Raw genomic sequence first — 11,848 nt, forward strand, 5'->3', positions numbered from 1 at the left:
CAGATAAAGAACCATGGAGTTTGAACAAAGACCAAGAACTATTACCTTTAATTTAGGGGAAAAAAAACTGATACCTTATTGTCTGATCTTGTTGTCTCTTATACTTTATGTTTCTTCCTTAAGGATATGACTTCTCTCTCATCACACTCAATTTGGATCAATGTACAACATGGAAACAATGTAAAGACTGACAAATTGCTTTCTATTGGGGGGGGGAGTAAGATTGGGGGGGAAATTGTAAAACTCAAAATAAATAAAATCTTTAATTAAAAAAAAGAGTGGGAACAGCACTACCAACAGAAAAAAAAGAAAATATTGACAAAACTGAAAGAACTTTAGCCAACTTTGTTTATAAGATGAAAGAAAATAGTGAATAAACATTGTGAAGCCATAACAAAGTCAGAACAAAAAGAATTATTAGACTGTACAATATCTGTCAGGTTTAGTTATAATAAAATTAAGAACATAAAAGAAAAGCATATCTTCAAAAATAAAAATTATCCAAAATAACAGAAGACCAGAGATATTACATAAACTAATATTAAAAAAAAAAAAGGTAAATTAACATAGCTATAAAAGAAACTGCTAAAGAAGAAAATCAAACAAGAACTTCTGGTTGGTTCCAAAGGATTTACTGGATAATTCTGACAAACTCTTTAGACAGTTTAATGCTAGACAACTAAGCAATCATGTACACCTTAACAGCGACATCATGTGATGATTAACTATGACAGACTTTGTTAGCTCTTCTTAACAATACAGTGATCACAGACAACTCTGCAAGACCAGTGATGGAAAATACCATTTATATCCACAGAAAGAACTATGGAGCCTAAATGCAGAAAACATATACTTTTTTCACTATTTTAAAAAATTTGCTGTTTTTTTCTTTCTCACAGTTTTTCTCCTTTTTTCTGATTCTTCCTTCACAATATGACTAATATGAAACTGTTTAACATGATTATATATGTATAACTTATATAAGGAACTCAAAAAACCTTACAAAAAAAGAATGTTGAAAACTCTCTTTACATGTAATTGAAATAAACTGAAATAAAATATAAAATAAAATTGAAAGAAAAAGTGCTACACAAAATATTCTTTAAAACTGAGAAAGCTCTTTAATTTCTTTTATAAAATATTTTTATTCTAAAACTTGAACTAAGTTAAAGCAAAGGAAAATTAAAGACCAACGACATACTTGAAAATAAAATTTTAAAATGCAAAAATAATTCTGTCAAAAATATGGCAATTCATGCAAGCATGATTGCATTAATAAAATAATCAACACAATTGTGCTAAAAAATAGCAACATCCAAACCACTTGAGTATGCTAAAAAGTAGACTAGAAAGCATAGATAGAAACTTTTTTAAAAAATCTTAAAATTACTTAAAAATAAAAGCAGTAAGTATCATATGAAATGGAAATAAATTAGATGTTTTTCAAATAAAGGAATAAAACAGTGAGACCCACTTTCCTCGGTATTATTTGATATAATTCTAGAAATCGCAATAGTATGAGATGAGATAAACTATTTATAGATAACATAATGGCTAACTGAGACAATTAATAGCCTCAGCAAAGTTACAAATTATAAAATAAAACTATTAAATAAAACAAGAGTAATTTATTTATAACAACAAAGTTGAAGAGGCATTAATAGAAAGGGAAATACTATTCAAAATAACCCCCAAAAACATGCATTACAGTATTTGGAGGTTAATCTACCAAAGCACATTCATTACCTGAATCAATTCAATTACAGAATGCTTTTTAAATAAAAGACAATTTAGGCAGCTGGAGAAATATTCATTGTTTATGATGTACCATAATATAACAACATTATCAAAGTTAATTTACTATACCAATCAAATTATCAAAAGTATATCTTATAGACTAAGAAAATTCATCTGAAGAAACAAAATATTTAAATTATCAAGGGAAATAATGAAAAAAGTAGAAAAATAAAAAGAACAATCATCAAAATTATTTAGTATTTTTTAAAAACAGAAAAGATTAAGAGAAAAAGTCCACCCAGGGAAGAATAAAAATAACCCAATGCTAGTTAAAGTTTTAAGTTCTGAATTCTTTCCCTACTGCCTCTGTCCATCCCTGCTCACTAAGAAGGCAAGGAAAATAAAAACCAGTTATAAAACATATTTTGTTGTTTAGTTGTTTTAGTTGTGTTTGTGCCTCTTTGTAACCTCATTTTGGGATTTTCTTGAAAGAGACTGGAGTGGGGTTCACTATTTACTTCTCCAATTCTTATTACAGATGAGGAAACTGTGGCAAACAGTTAACTTGCCCAGAGTCAAATAGCTAGTGAGCATTTAAGGTCACATTCGAACTCATGGTAAGTCTTCCTGATTACAAGTCCTGTGCTCTATCTACTACACAATCTATATAAAAATTCCTATATTAACCATGTCCAAAAATAGAAAGAGAAAGGGGAAAAAAAGGATAGGGAGGGGAAAAAAAAAGGAGGGAAGGGAATAAGAAAGGACGTGAAGGAGGGAGGATTAACTCAATCCGCATTATGAATCCATCAGCTTTCTCCAAGAGAAGAAGCTGTTTTATTACGAGTCTTTTGAAATTCTGGTTTATCACACTGAGACATTTGGAAAGGATTCTCTATTTGTAGAACTGCTAGAACAATTGGAAAGCAATATAACAGATATTAGGGTTGGGCCAACAGCTTATATCCCTATTCCACAATAAATTCAAAATGGCTACGTGACTCTAATATACTTTTTATTATTTTTTTTTAGGTTTTTGCAAGGCAAATGGGGTTAAATGGCTTGCCCAAGGCCACACAGCTAGGTAATTATTAAGTGTCTGAGACCGGATTTGAACCCAGGTACTCCTGACTCCAAGTCCGGTGCTTTATCCACTATGCCACCTAGCTGCCCCTCTAATATACTTTTAGAAAGAGTTAAAAAAGCAGATGATCTACCTTTCAAAAGCTATGAGTAGAAAATGTATTTTTAAATACCAATGAACAATTATAAAACTGAAATATTTCTGCACAAAAAAAAATTAAAACACCGAGGATAAGAAGGAAAGCAAACAATTGGAAAATTTTTCTTGAAAGCAGCCTTGGTATCCAAGATATATATACTACAAAAATATAAAAAGTCATTTCCAATAGTTGAATAACCACTCTTCAAAAGAATTGCAAACTATTGTCAATGATATGCTCCAAATCATTAACAATAACAGAAATGTAAATCAAAATAATCCTAGAGTTTTACCTTACGCTAAAAAAATAGGAAAAGATGAAAAAAATGGGGAAAGTCAATGTTTAAAAAGACTGTAGGAAGATTAGAAATATTAGTACAATGTGGAGGAGTCAAAAATCAATACAACCATTTGGGGAAGCATTTTGAAATTACGCAAATAGTAAAATATCCACCCATGAAGAACACTATCTGTATTTTCATTCCTGTTTGTCACAAACACCTCACTGCACCACAGCTGTCCAGAGATCTTTTGCTATCTCTTCTCCATTATCTGAGCAAAGTCTAGTTATGAAACAATTGCTTCAATATTAATAGATCAACTACTGTAGAGCAGAGAGAAGGGAAACAAGCATTTAAGTGACTACTGTCTGTTAAGTACTGTCCCAAGCACTTTACAAATAATACCTCAATTGATGTTCACAACAGGAGATAGACTCATTAGCATATAAAGCCAAGTGTATTAGCAGTATCAGTATGTGGATGCTCCAAGTGTTTTTAGTATTTTACACCTCTCCCTAAATTACCTGGTATTTTACTTTCATAAATTCCCTATCGGATCAGTAGACAATGGATTGGTTTTTGTCTTTGTATCCTTGGTGCCTAGACCCTGCTAAACTAAAAATGTGGCTAGCTAAAAATCCCAATAAAACTTACTCAAACAGAACACTGGCACAGGCAAGTAAGTAACCATAGGTCCTCAAAAGCCATACCAGCTTATTAGCTTGTCTCTGGTAGATCCAGTCAGAACAAGTCCTCGTTCATATATGTCTGTTATACAAGGACCAGCTTTGGGAAGGCTCAGAGAGACATTCAGCACTAGAGTCGGCCATAATGTTTGGTTTAAACCATCCACTAAAGTAAGAAAGGGCTGAGAAGGGAAAACTGTACATGTATCTATCTACAACAACACTATCAGTGAAAGGAAAGCACAGGGATGAACTCAGATCCTTTAAGGTGGCATTAAGTGACTCAAGTACAACTCAACAACTACAGGAGCAACAGAAAAAACTTGGACACTACCGCCTTTATACTTATTCAATTTGACCTAGAGCAAACTTCAACAACTTATTCAACTCAGAAGAACATTAACATCTACAAATGCTTGGGAAAGGTGCAAGTCAAAAGCAGCATAAGAAAAAGGTAAGGAATAAAAGAAAAATAATAAGGAAAAAGAAAAAAAACAAGTCAAAGAAAGTTGAGGCAGAGTACCAAGAAGGTTGATACAAGGTAATGTGTCAACCAGTTCCACCTGATTTCTCTCCTGTGCATTCAATAGTACAGTGGCTACAGGACAAGGCCTGATGCCCTGGACATCTCTCAGCATCTCCATTTACTTTAGTTTCCTCATCCAAAAAAATGAGGAAAAACCACTACCTGCTTCCCTGGGTTGTTAGGTCAACCCCCAGAGAACAGCAGATAAGCCCTGCCTCCCCCCTCTGCCCAGATGGAGAATTACAGGTGTGGACATGGACCATTCTGTTCAATAAAACTCATGTTCTTCATGATTAGTTTTACTGATTTTGTTCCTTTTAAAAATTGTTCAAAAACTCATCTGAGAAGGGAGAGAGATTAGGAAATTGAGCTGATGCTACATCTTTAAGAAAGACAAAATTATGTAGACTCCCCTCCTCCCAATGCTCCACAGGCTCTGGGACTTAGTTACCCAAGCAGAGGCCACTGAGAAGGGATTACTCCAGATCCCATTGATGGCAGATGCTGAAGAAGAAACAAAAGATTTGGGGAAATCTCTGTTCCATGGTCAGCTAATTAGCAACTAGAACAGAGATCCTCGATCCCACAGTATAAACTTACTGCAATTTGGGGTATAACAGTGATAATTTGCTGTTATTTGCAATTAACCTTAGAAACTTTATTTCTTTTTTAAGTTTGTAAAGATAAGGAACCCTATCTTTTCTACAGTACTGCCCCAATTAAGAAAAATTCAAAATCCAATGCTGTTTTTTTTTGATAAACCATGGGACGTGTACCAGACATCCACTAGTTGCCTTTATCTCATTTAAGGATGCTATTTTGGTATTACTATTATCATAAACAAAAATCAACTCAGTAATCCATTAAATTCCAACATATTTAAGTTAACTAAGAAACCAAAGATATTTGTTTATGCTGTTGTTTTTGCTGCAATCTCTTTTAGACAAAATAAGTATAAAATCCGACTGGTGTGAGAGAGGTGGAGATAACCTTCCCTGATAAAACTTCAACTACAATTTCCTTTCATGAGTCTCTAAAAAAAAAAAAAACAGATAACCTCTAAATAAAGTATCACTGAGTTTTAAATAAAAAGCGACAAAGGAAGTTCCATTGTACAAAACAGTGAAAAGATCACTTAAGTGAGAATAAGAAACCCTCACTCACTCAGTAAAACTAGTTGATCAAGTCATACACAGCATACATGGTGAGATGATCTTTAATGTTCCTCCCAACACTAAAATTCTCAGGCTGAAGTTCTATAAGCAGATATCTAAGTTCCATCAACAGAGCATTAACAGATTTGAGGAATAGATATTAATGCTGTCCTATTAAATACTGTTCATTAAAACCCTTCAACCAACTTTTACTGAACAAAGACATATGTTTAGGGGGAAAACATTACAAAAATTTTCATTAAGAACAGCTGAACATAAAGATTTCCTTATTTATTTTTTTTTTAGGTTTTTGCAAGGCAAATGGGGTTAAGTGGCTTGCCCAAGGCCACGCAGCTAGGTAATTATTAAGTGTCTGAGGCCGGATTTGAACCCGGGTACTCCTGACTCCAGGGCCGGTGCTCCATCCACTGCGCCACCTAGCCGCCCCAAAACCTTCCCTTTTCAATTTAGGAATAACTCCTTATTCTACTCCATTTTACTAAGGAAAATTCCTAGAGATAAACAGTAAAGTATTATGGGTAGAAAACTAGCCTAAGTCAAAAAGAACTGACTTTATGTTCCACCTCTAGTATGTTTGCTGGGTAATCAATGCCAAGAGGGCAATTCTCTAATTGAGAGCTAGTGCTGATATGAATTGGTAGAGAGTGTTTCCTCACTGGGAGTTTGCTATAGGAATAAAATCATAGATCTAGTCCAGGGAAAAAAAAAAGTCATGGATGAAGGGGTGGCTAGGTGGCGCAGTGGATGGAGCACCCGCCCTGGAGTCAGGAGTACCCGGGTTCAAATCCGGCCTCAGACACTTAATAATTACCTAGCTGCGTGGCCTTGGGCAAGCCACTTAACCCCATTTGCCTTGCAAAAACCTAAAAAAAAACCTCAAAAAACCAAAAAAAAACGGATGAAATAAACATAATGAGGCAATATTACTACTATTCCTTTAAGTGCTGCTACTGCTACTTCTACTGCTGCCACTACTACTACCACCACCACTTCTATATGAGATAAAATTAAGTGCAAATGAATTTGACAAACATCTGTGTACACTAAAGTTTTATCAATATAGCTCTTTTCTAGGTATACTGAAGTATTTCCTAAATGTAATTAAGCACAAATGAATTAAAGACTATAGATTTCTTGAATAGTATATAACTCAAAAAGATTTATAATCTAAGTAAGTCTCCCAAAGACATTTGGACAATATAAAACACAATCATTCCTACTTCATTGATCAAATATAACCATGATAAGCAAAATGAATATTTGATTAATTATCTAGTTAACTTCATCTATTAAGATCAGATTATATGATCATGGAAGGGACCTTAGGAGACATTTTATACAAATCTATCATTTTATAACTGAAAAAAATTAATGCCAAGAGACATTGACTTACTCAAAATCACACAAGTAAAAGGAGGGCCTTGAACTTAGATCCTGGCATTCCACTTTCAGGGCACTTTCCTCTTTATAAGGCTGCCTCCCCAAATAACCCTTGAACCCAAAAGTACATTGGCCTGATTTTCCCAATAAGGTAATTTCCATTAATTAAATTAACCTCAAATTCTAAAATAAAATTAAATTTACATTACTGATAATACAATTAAATAAAGCATGACAACCAATTCATATACTAAATCCTCAAATCTTTTTGGATTTTGATAACATGTTTATTTTAATAATCATGATCAATTTCATTAGAAACAGAAAGGTTTTCTTTACAACATTAGTATTGGGATAAATCTCACAACAAAGTTTACAACTATGTTACAAGCCAATAACAAGGCACCTATTTTGGGACAAGATCTGATTCATGACATGTAAATATGTACTATCAAGAATCATTTCGGGGGGCGGCTAGGTGGCGCAGTGGATAAAGCAACAGCCCTGGAGTCAGGAGTACCCGGGTTCAAATCCGGCCTCAGACACTTAATAATTACCTAGCTGCGTGGCCTTGGGCAAGCCACTTAACCCCATTTGCCTTGCAAAAATCTAAAAAAAAAAAAAAGAATCATTTCACAAAAAAAAGTCTACTAAAAAAGTTAGGTTTGGAAACAAGTTAAACTGAAGGATGAAGACTGAAACTGTCAGAAGAATTTTTTTTAAAAAAGCAAGGCTAAATATTCCTAGTCCTTATTGTATATATCAATTTGATTTTTTTCAGAGAATGATAAAATTGAAAAATGTCATCTCAAAGGTCATCTGAGGCAAAACACTACCTGTTTTTAAAGGTCATCTGAGGCTAAACACTACCTGATTTTAAAAAGTAAGCACTTTAAAAAAAGACATATTTATCTATATTAATTTTTAAGAATTTGACTTCACTGGTACTCTATTCTCTACTTCAGCAACTTACCAAGATATATTAAACTTCATCATCACTCATAATAGTATCATCTTGAAATTCTGAGATTTTTGAAATACTACTATGACTGCCATCTGTTCCCGTTCAAGGCAAAATACTTCCTTTCGCCTAATCCTTCCCTTATGAGTATGCCCTGAAGAAACTCCACTTTTCCTTTAAACTGTTTTTCTGAGATTCTCACAAACCCATTGATTTATTTTTATCTTTCCATTCTGAGGTTTATTGTCAAAACTTACTTTTTCTAATAATAAATTAATGCTCGTACACCTTCAATGAATTTATTCCAAAGCAAACTCCTTTCAGAATCACATCCTGACATACTAGCCTCTGTACAAGACTGTTGCATTTTTTCCCCCCACAGTATCTAGGATTTTCCCTGTGATAAGAGTACCTCAACCATCTTACTCCAGGAAGCAAAGGAATCAATAGGCAATATATAACACCATTAACCACAGATTATTGAAATCTGACAAATAATGAAAATGTTGGAACTTAGTAAGTCATTAACTAAAACCATGACAAAAGATGAATTCTTAAAATGTAAAAAAAGATTTCTAGGAAAGAGATTATTGTTTGCTTTAATGACTTACATTTCAATTGCCCAACCTTCCTTACGATCAGAAATTTCTTATAGCTAATTTCAACAGCTAATGATTCAGTTTAAGTTCACTTCCAGGAGAATTAGATTTTTTTAGTTTCAAATAGGAAAAACTCATCTTTACATTTTTGGCCCTAAGACAATCCAATAAAAAGCTCCCTTTGTCATCTTAGGACTAATAGGTAATGAATTCTACATGCTGATTACTTAAAGTGTCCTCCTCCCAAATGAGGCAACATATTGCCTTCTTCATTACTTCTACTTGAATTCTAGCTGTCACCTAAAGCACAAACTAACTAATGTTAGTCCATGCCACAGTCTTGTGGATCCAAGAGTAGTAAAAGGTGATGGACATGAGAATGTCATCATATAAAAGTTCAAATGGAAGCATATTAAAAGACAGAAAATACTGTGTCACAATTATATGTGATCTCTACAGATAATTCTTTTGACCAAGGCCCTAAACTTTAAAAGAAGTCTCTTGGAGTTCAAAGGCAATGCTAAAACCAGCAAATCATGGAGGCAGGGAAATTAGCAGCCCCCAAAATGTATATACTCAAAACTTAGGTTTAAATGTTGACTGTATTTTCTTTGTATTTTAAAATGTTGTCAATAATAAAGCAATAAAATTCTTATTGCCCTTTAAAAAAGAGTAGGCAACTAGGTGTTACAGTGGATAGAGCACCTCGAAAACTTACTAGTTGTGTGACTCTGGGCAAGTCTGTCACTTAAACCCTGTTTACCTCAGTTTCCTTGTGCGTAAAGTGAGCTGGAGAAAAAACTAGTAAACCACTTCATTATCTTTGGCAAGAAAACCAAAATGTATTAAGGTCAGATATGACTGAAAAATGACTGAAAAAGAGCAGCAAGTCAGTGCAAGAAGGTGATAGTTTTGTAGTCAAACGTAATTATAACTTAATAAATACAATTAGTCTGCAAAATTATGTTTCATTTATCAAATTTAAATCCTTAAAAAGAAATTCTCCTTTTCTAAAGCAAATCATGAAGTTTTACTGTAAATGATCATTAATGATTGTTCAAAATTAATTTAAATTTAAAATGATCATTACATAAACTTTACCTAAACTTTTACAGCCAATTAAAAATTTAAAACATCAGTTTAAATTATCTTCTTAAGAGGATAAGTCAACCTTATCTTCTTTATTGCATTACAGATAATATCATAGTTAGGTTTCTAGTCTCTTGGTCTGACTAAAGTGTGGTGCTCAGCATGGCTAGGGTACATGATTTAATCAAGGATTAATCAAGCCATCTAGTTCACTGTTCCAATCTTAAAACCCACCACTACGACAGTTATAATGACCAAAGACACTAACCAAAGAAGTACGGCTGGAACAACACAAATATATTGGGAATAGAGTATAATCCGTAGCATTACATGGCCAGTATATTTATTTTCATAGTAGATATGCAAGCAATTTATTAGAACATTTTCAAAAAGGTGCTTCATGTATTTTGGGAATACTTTCAGATGTACTTTATACTTAGGATGGCTTAAAATTATAAAATTTTTAAAAATCTATTAGTACCTCATTCTAGAGTTGTATTTTTTTAATGATAATGAAATGTCAAAAGGTAACAAGTTCTTCCCTAGATTAAAGACCTTTTTCTAAGACAAGGACTCTCTTCCTAATGAAATAAACTACAATTCCTTACGTAATATTCTCCAAGGTCGTCTGTGAAGTTATCAATGTGAAAATATTGATTTTTATTTTCTTCCCTCTTTCACCAATCATCAGGTAGTAAATTAAAATGGATAACTGCATTGAGAGCTCTGTGGACCTTAGTGATAAAAATTTCAGAGGTTATGCAAGAGTTGTCATAAGAAATATATAACTAGTACAGACTATCTCTATGTGCAAACATGGATTGTATTGCCCACAACTGTTTCTATGGGACCTCACAAAACAAGATTTTCGAATTGTAAAGCAAAAATGTTATGAAGCCTGATTGCATCCTACTCATTTAGGAAATGTTATCTCTTACTATGGCTACTGAGAAGCATGGGGTTTAAGATTTAAATAAGGAGGTGCAATGATAAACAAAATATTATAATCTATCACCATAAGACTGGTTATCCTCTAGGTAGACATCATATCCAGTATACCGAGATGGTCGTCACGAGTGTAGGTATTAGTTGGTTGTAAAGTCAGGTTAACAAGAGTTATCAAATATGTGAAAAGTCAAGTTGCAAAATTATTTGAATAGAGGATAGAAACCTTACAGGGCAACTAATGGCACTTTTATTTTCTAGCAAGAAGTTATAAAAGGAGTAATCTTCATGACTTCATATTAAAGGTAGAATATAAACTCCTTGAGAGCAAGAGGTTTCACTTTTCGACTTGATCTGCCCAGTGCCCCGCAGAATGAAAAGTTAACACCGCTTTTGCTAAAATGACTGCAAAATTGGAATTTTAAAGATATACGTTTTGAAAGTATCTAGAGTTCGTCAAAGTATCCGGCCAGATCTTTCTTAATAAGTCAATTTGAAGTCTGTCTCTTTTACCTTGCCACTACACAAAGTAGGGAATGAGAAAACCACTAAAAAACAAAACTGTAAATGCATTCCTACGGGGATCCGCCTTTTCATTTCAGGTATAAAATGCTCTCGTTTTTATGTTTTCCCCCTCACATTCATAATTACCGAATCCCACATTGCTATTGGTGGTTTTTTTCACGGAAACTTCCAATGTGACTGTTTGCTTTGGTTTTTCTTAAGTACCAGAAAGGGGGCCAGGCTCGGAGCGGCTGCCCACAGCGGCCGGGCGCGCCAACAGCTTCAGGGGCAGAGCGAGCCACGCGTGGCGCCTTCGGGCCGGGCCCCGCCCCCCGCGTCCACGCGTGGCCAGTGCTTACCCGTCCGGCCCGGCGGCCGCGGGGGTGTCGGAGTCCTAGCTGGCCGGCATCCGCCCCGCCGGGCCGGGCCGGGCCGGGCCCCTACACGGACACGAGCGAGGAGAGGGCGCTGGGGGCGGGGCGGCCGGCGCGGCCCGGCCCAGGCGGCGCCCGTAACGGCCTCCCCGAGCCCCCCCCCCCCGCGCGGGCGGTCAAGGGGCGCGGCCCCGGCTCCTCCCACGCCCGCGGGCGCGCGGCTGCGGCGGGGCCGGGCCGGCCGTTACCGGCGGTTTGGAGGCGCCCCCTCCCCTCCTCACCCCTGCGGTCCTCCGGTGCTCCGTTGGGGGCCTCGGGTCTCCGGGACCAACGACCGCAAACCGCCGCCGCTGCGGGGTCCCGGCGGGC

The 11,848-nt window shown here is 35.5% G+C and overlaps 1 protein-coding gene across 17 annotated transcripts in view; it reads right to left on the reverse strand.

Moving 5' to 3' along the window:
* RBM46 (RNA binding motif protein 46) overlaps positions 1–11,848 on the reverse strand; it is a 74,952-nt gene extending 63,104 nt beyond the window's left edge. For 6 of the 17 annotated variants that reach the window (XM_074229075.1, XM_074229087.1, XM_074229090.1 and 3 more), the window contains exon 1: positions 11,761–11,848. The gene's annotated coding sequence lies outside the window, so the exon portion shown is untranslated. Of the gene's footprint in view, positions 1–10,264; positions 10,391–11,252; positions 11,428–11,464; positions 11,628–11,760 lie in introns of those variants that run through there. The other 11 variants (XM_074229085.1, XM_074229078.1, XM_074229082.1 and 8 more) reach the window with 8 other exon arrangements.

The sequence above is a fragment of the Macrotis lagotis genome, chromosome 3 (assembly GCF_037893015.1).
Source record: "Macrotis lagotis isolate mMagLag1 chromosome 3, bilby.v1.9.chrom.fasta, whole genome shotgun sequence".
In the NCBI taxonomy this organism is placed as follows: Eukaryota; Metazoa; Chordata; class Mammalia; order Peramelemorphia; family Peramelidae; genus Macrotis; species Macrotis lagotis.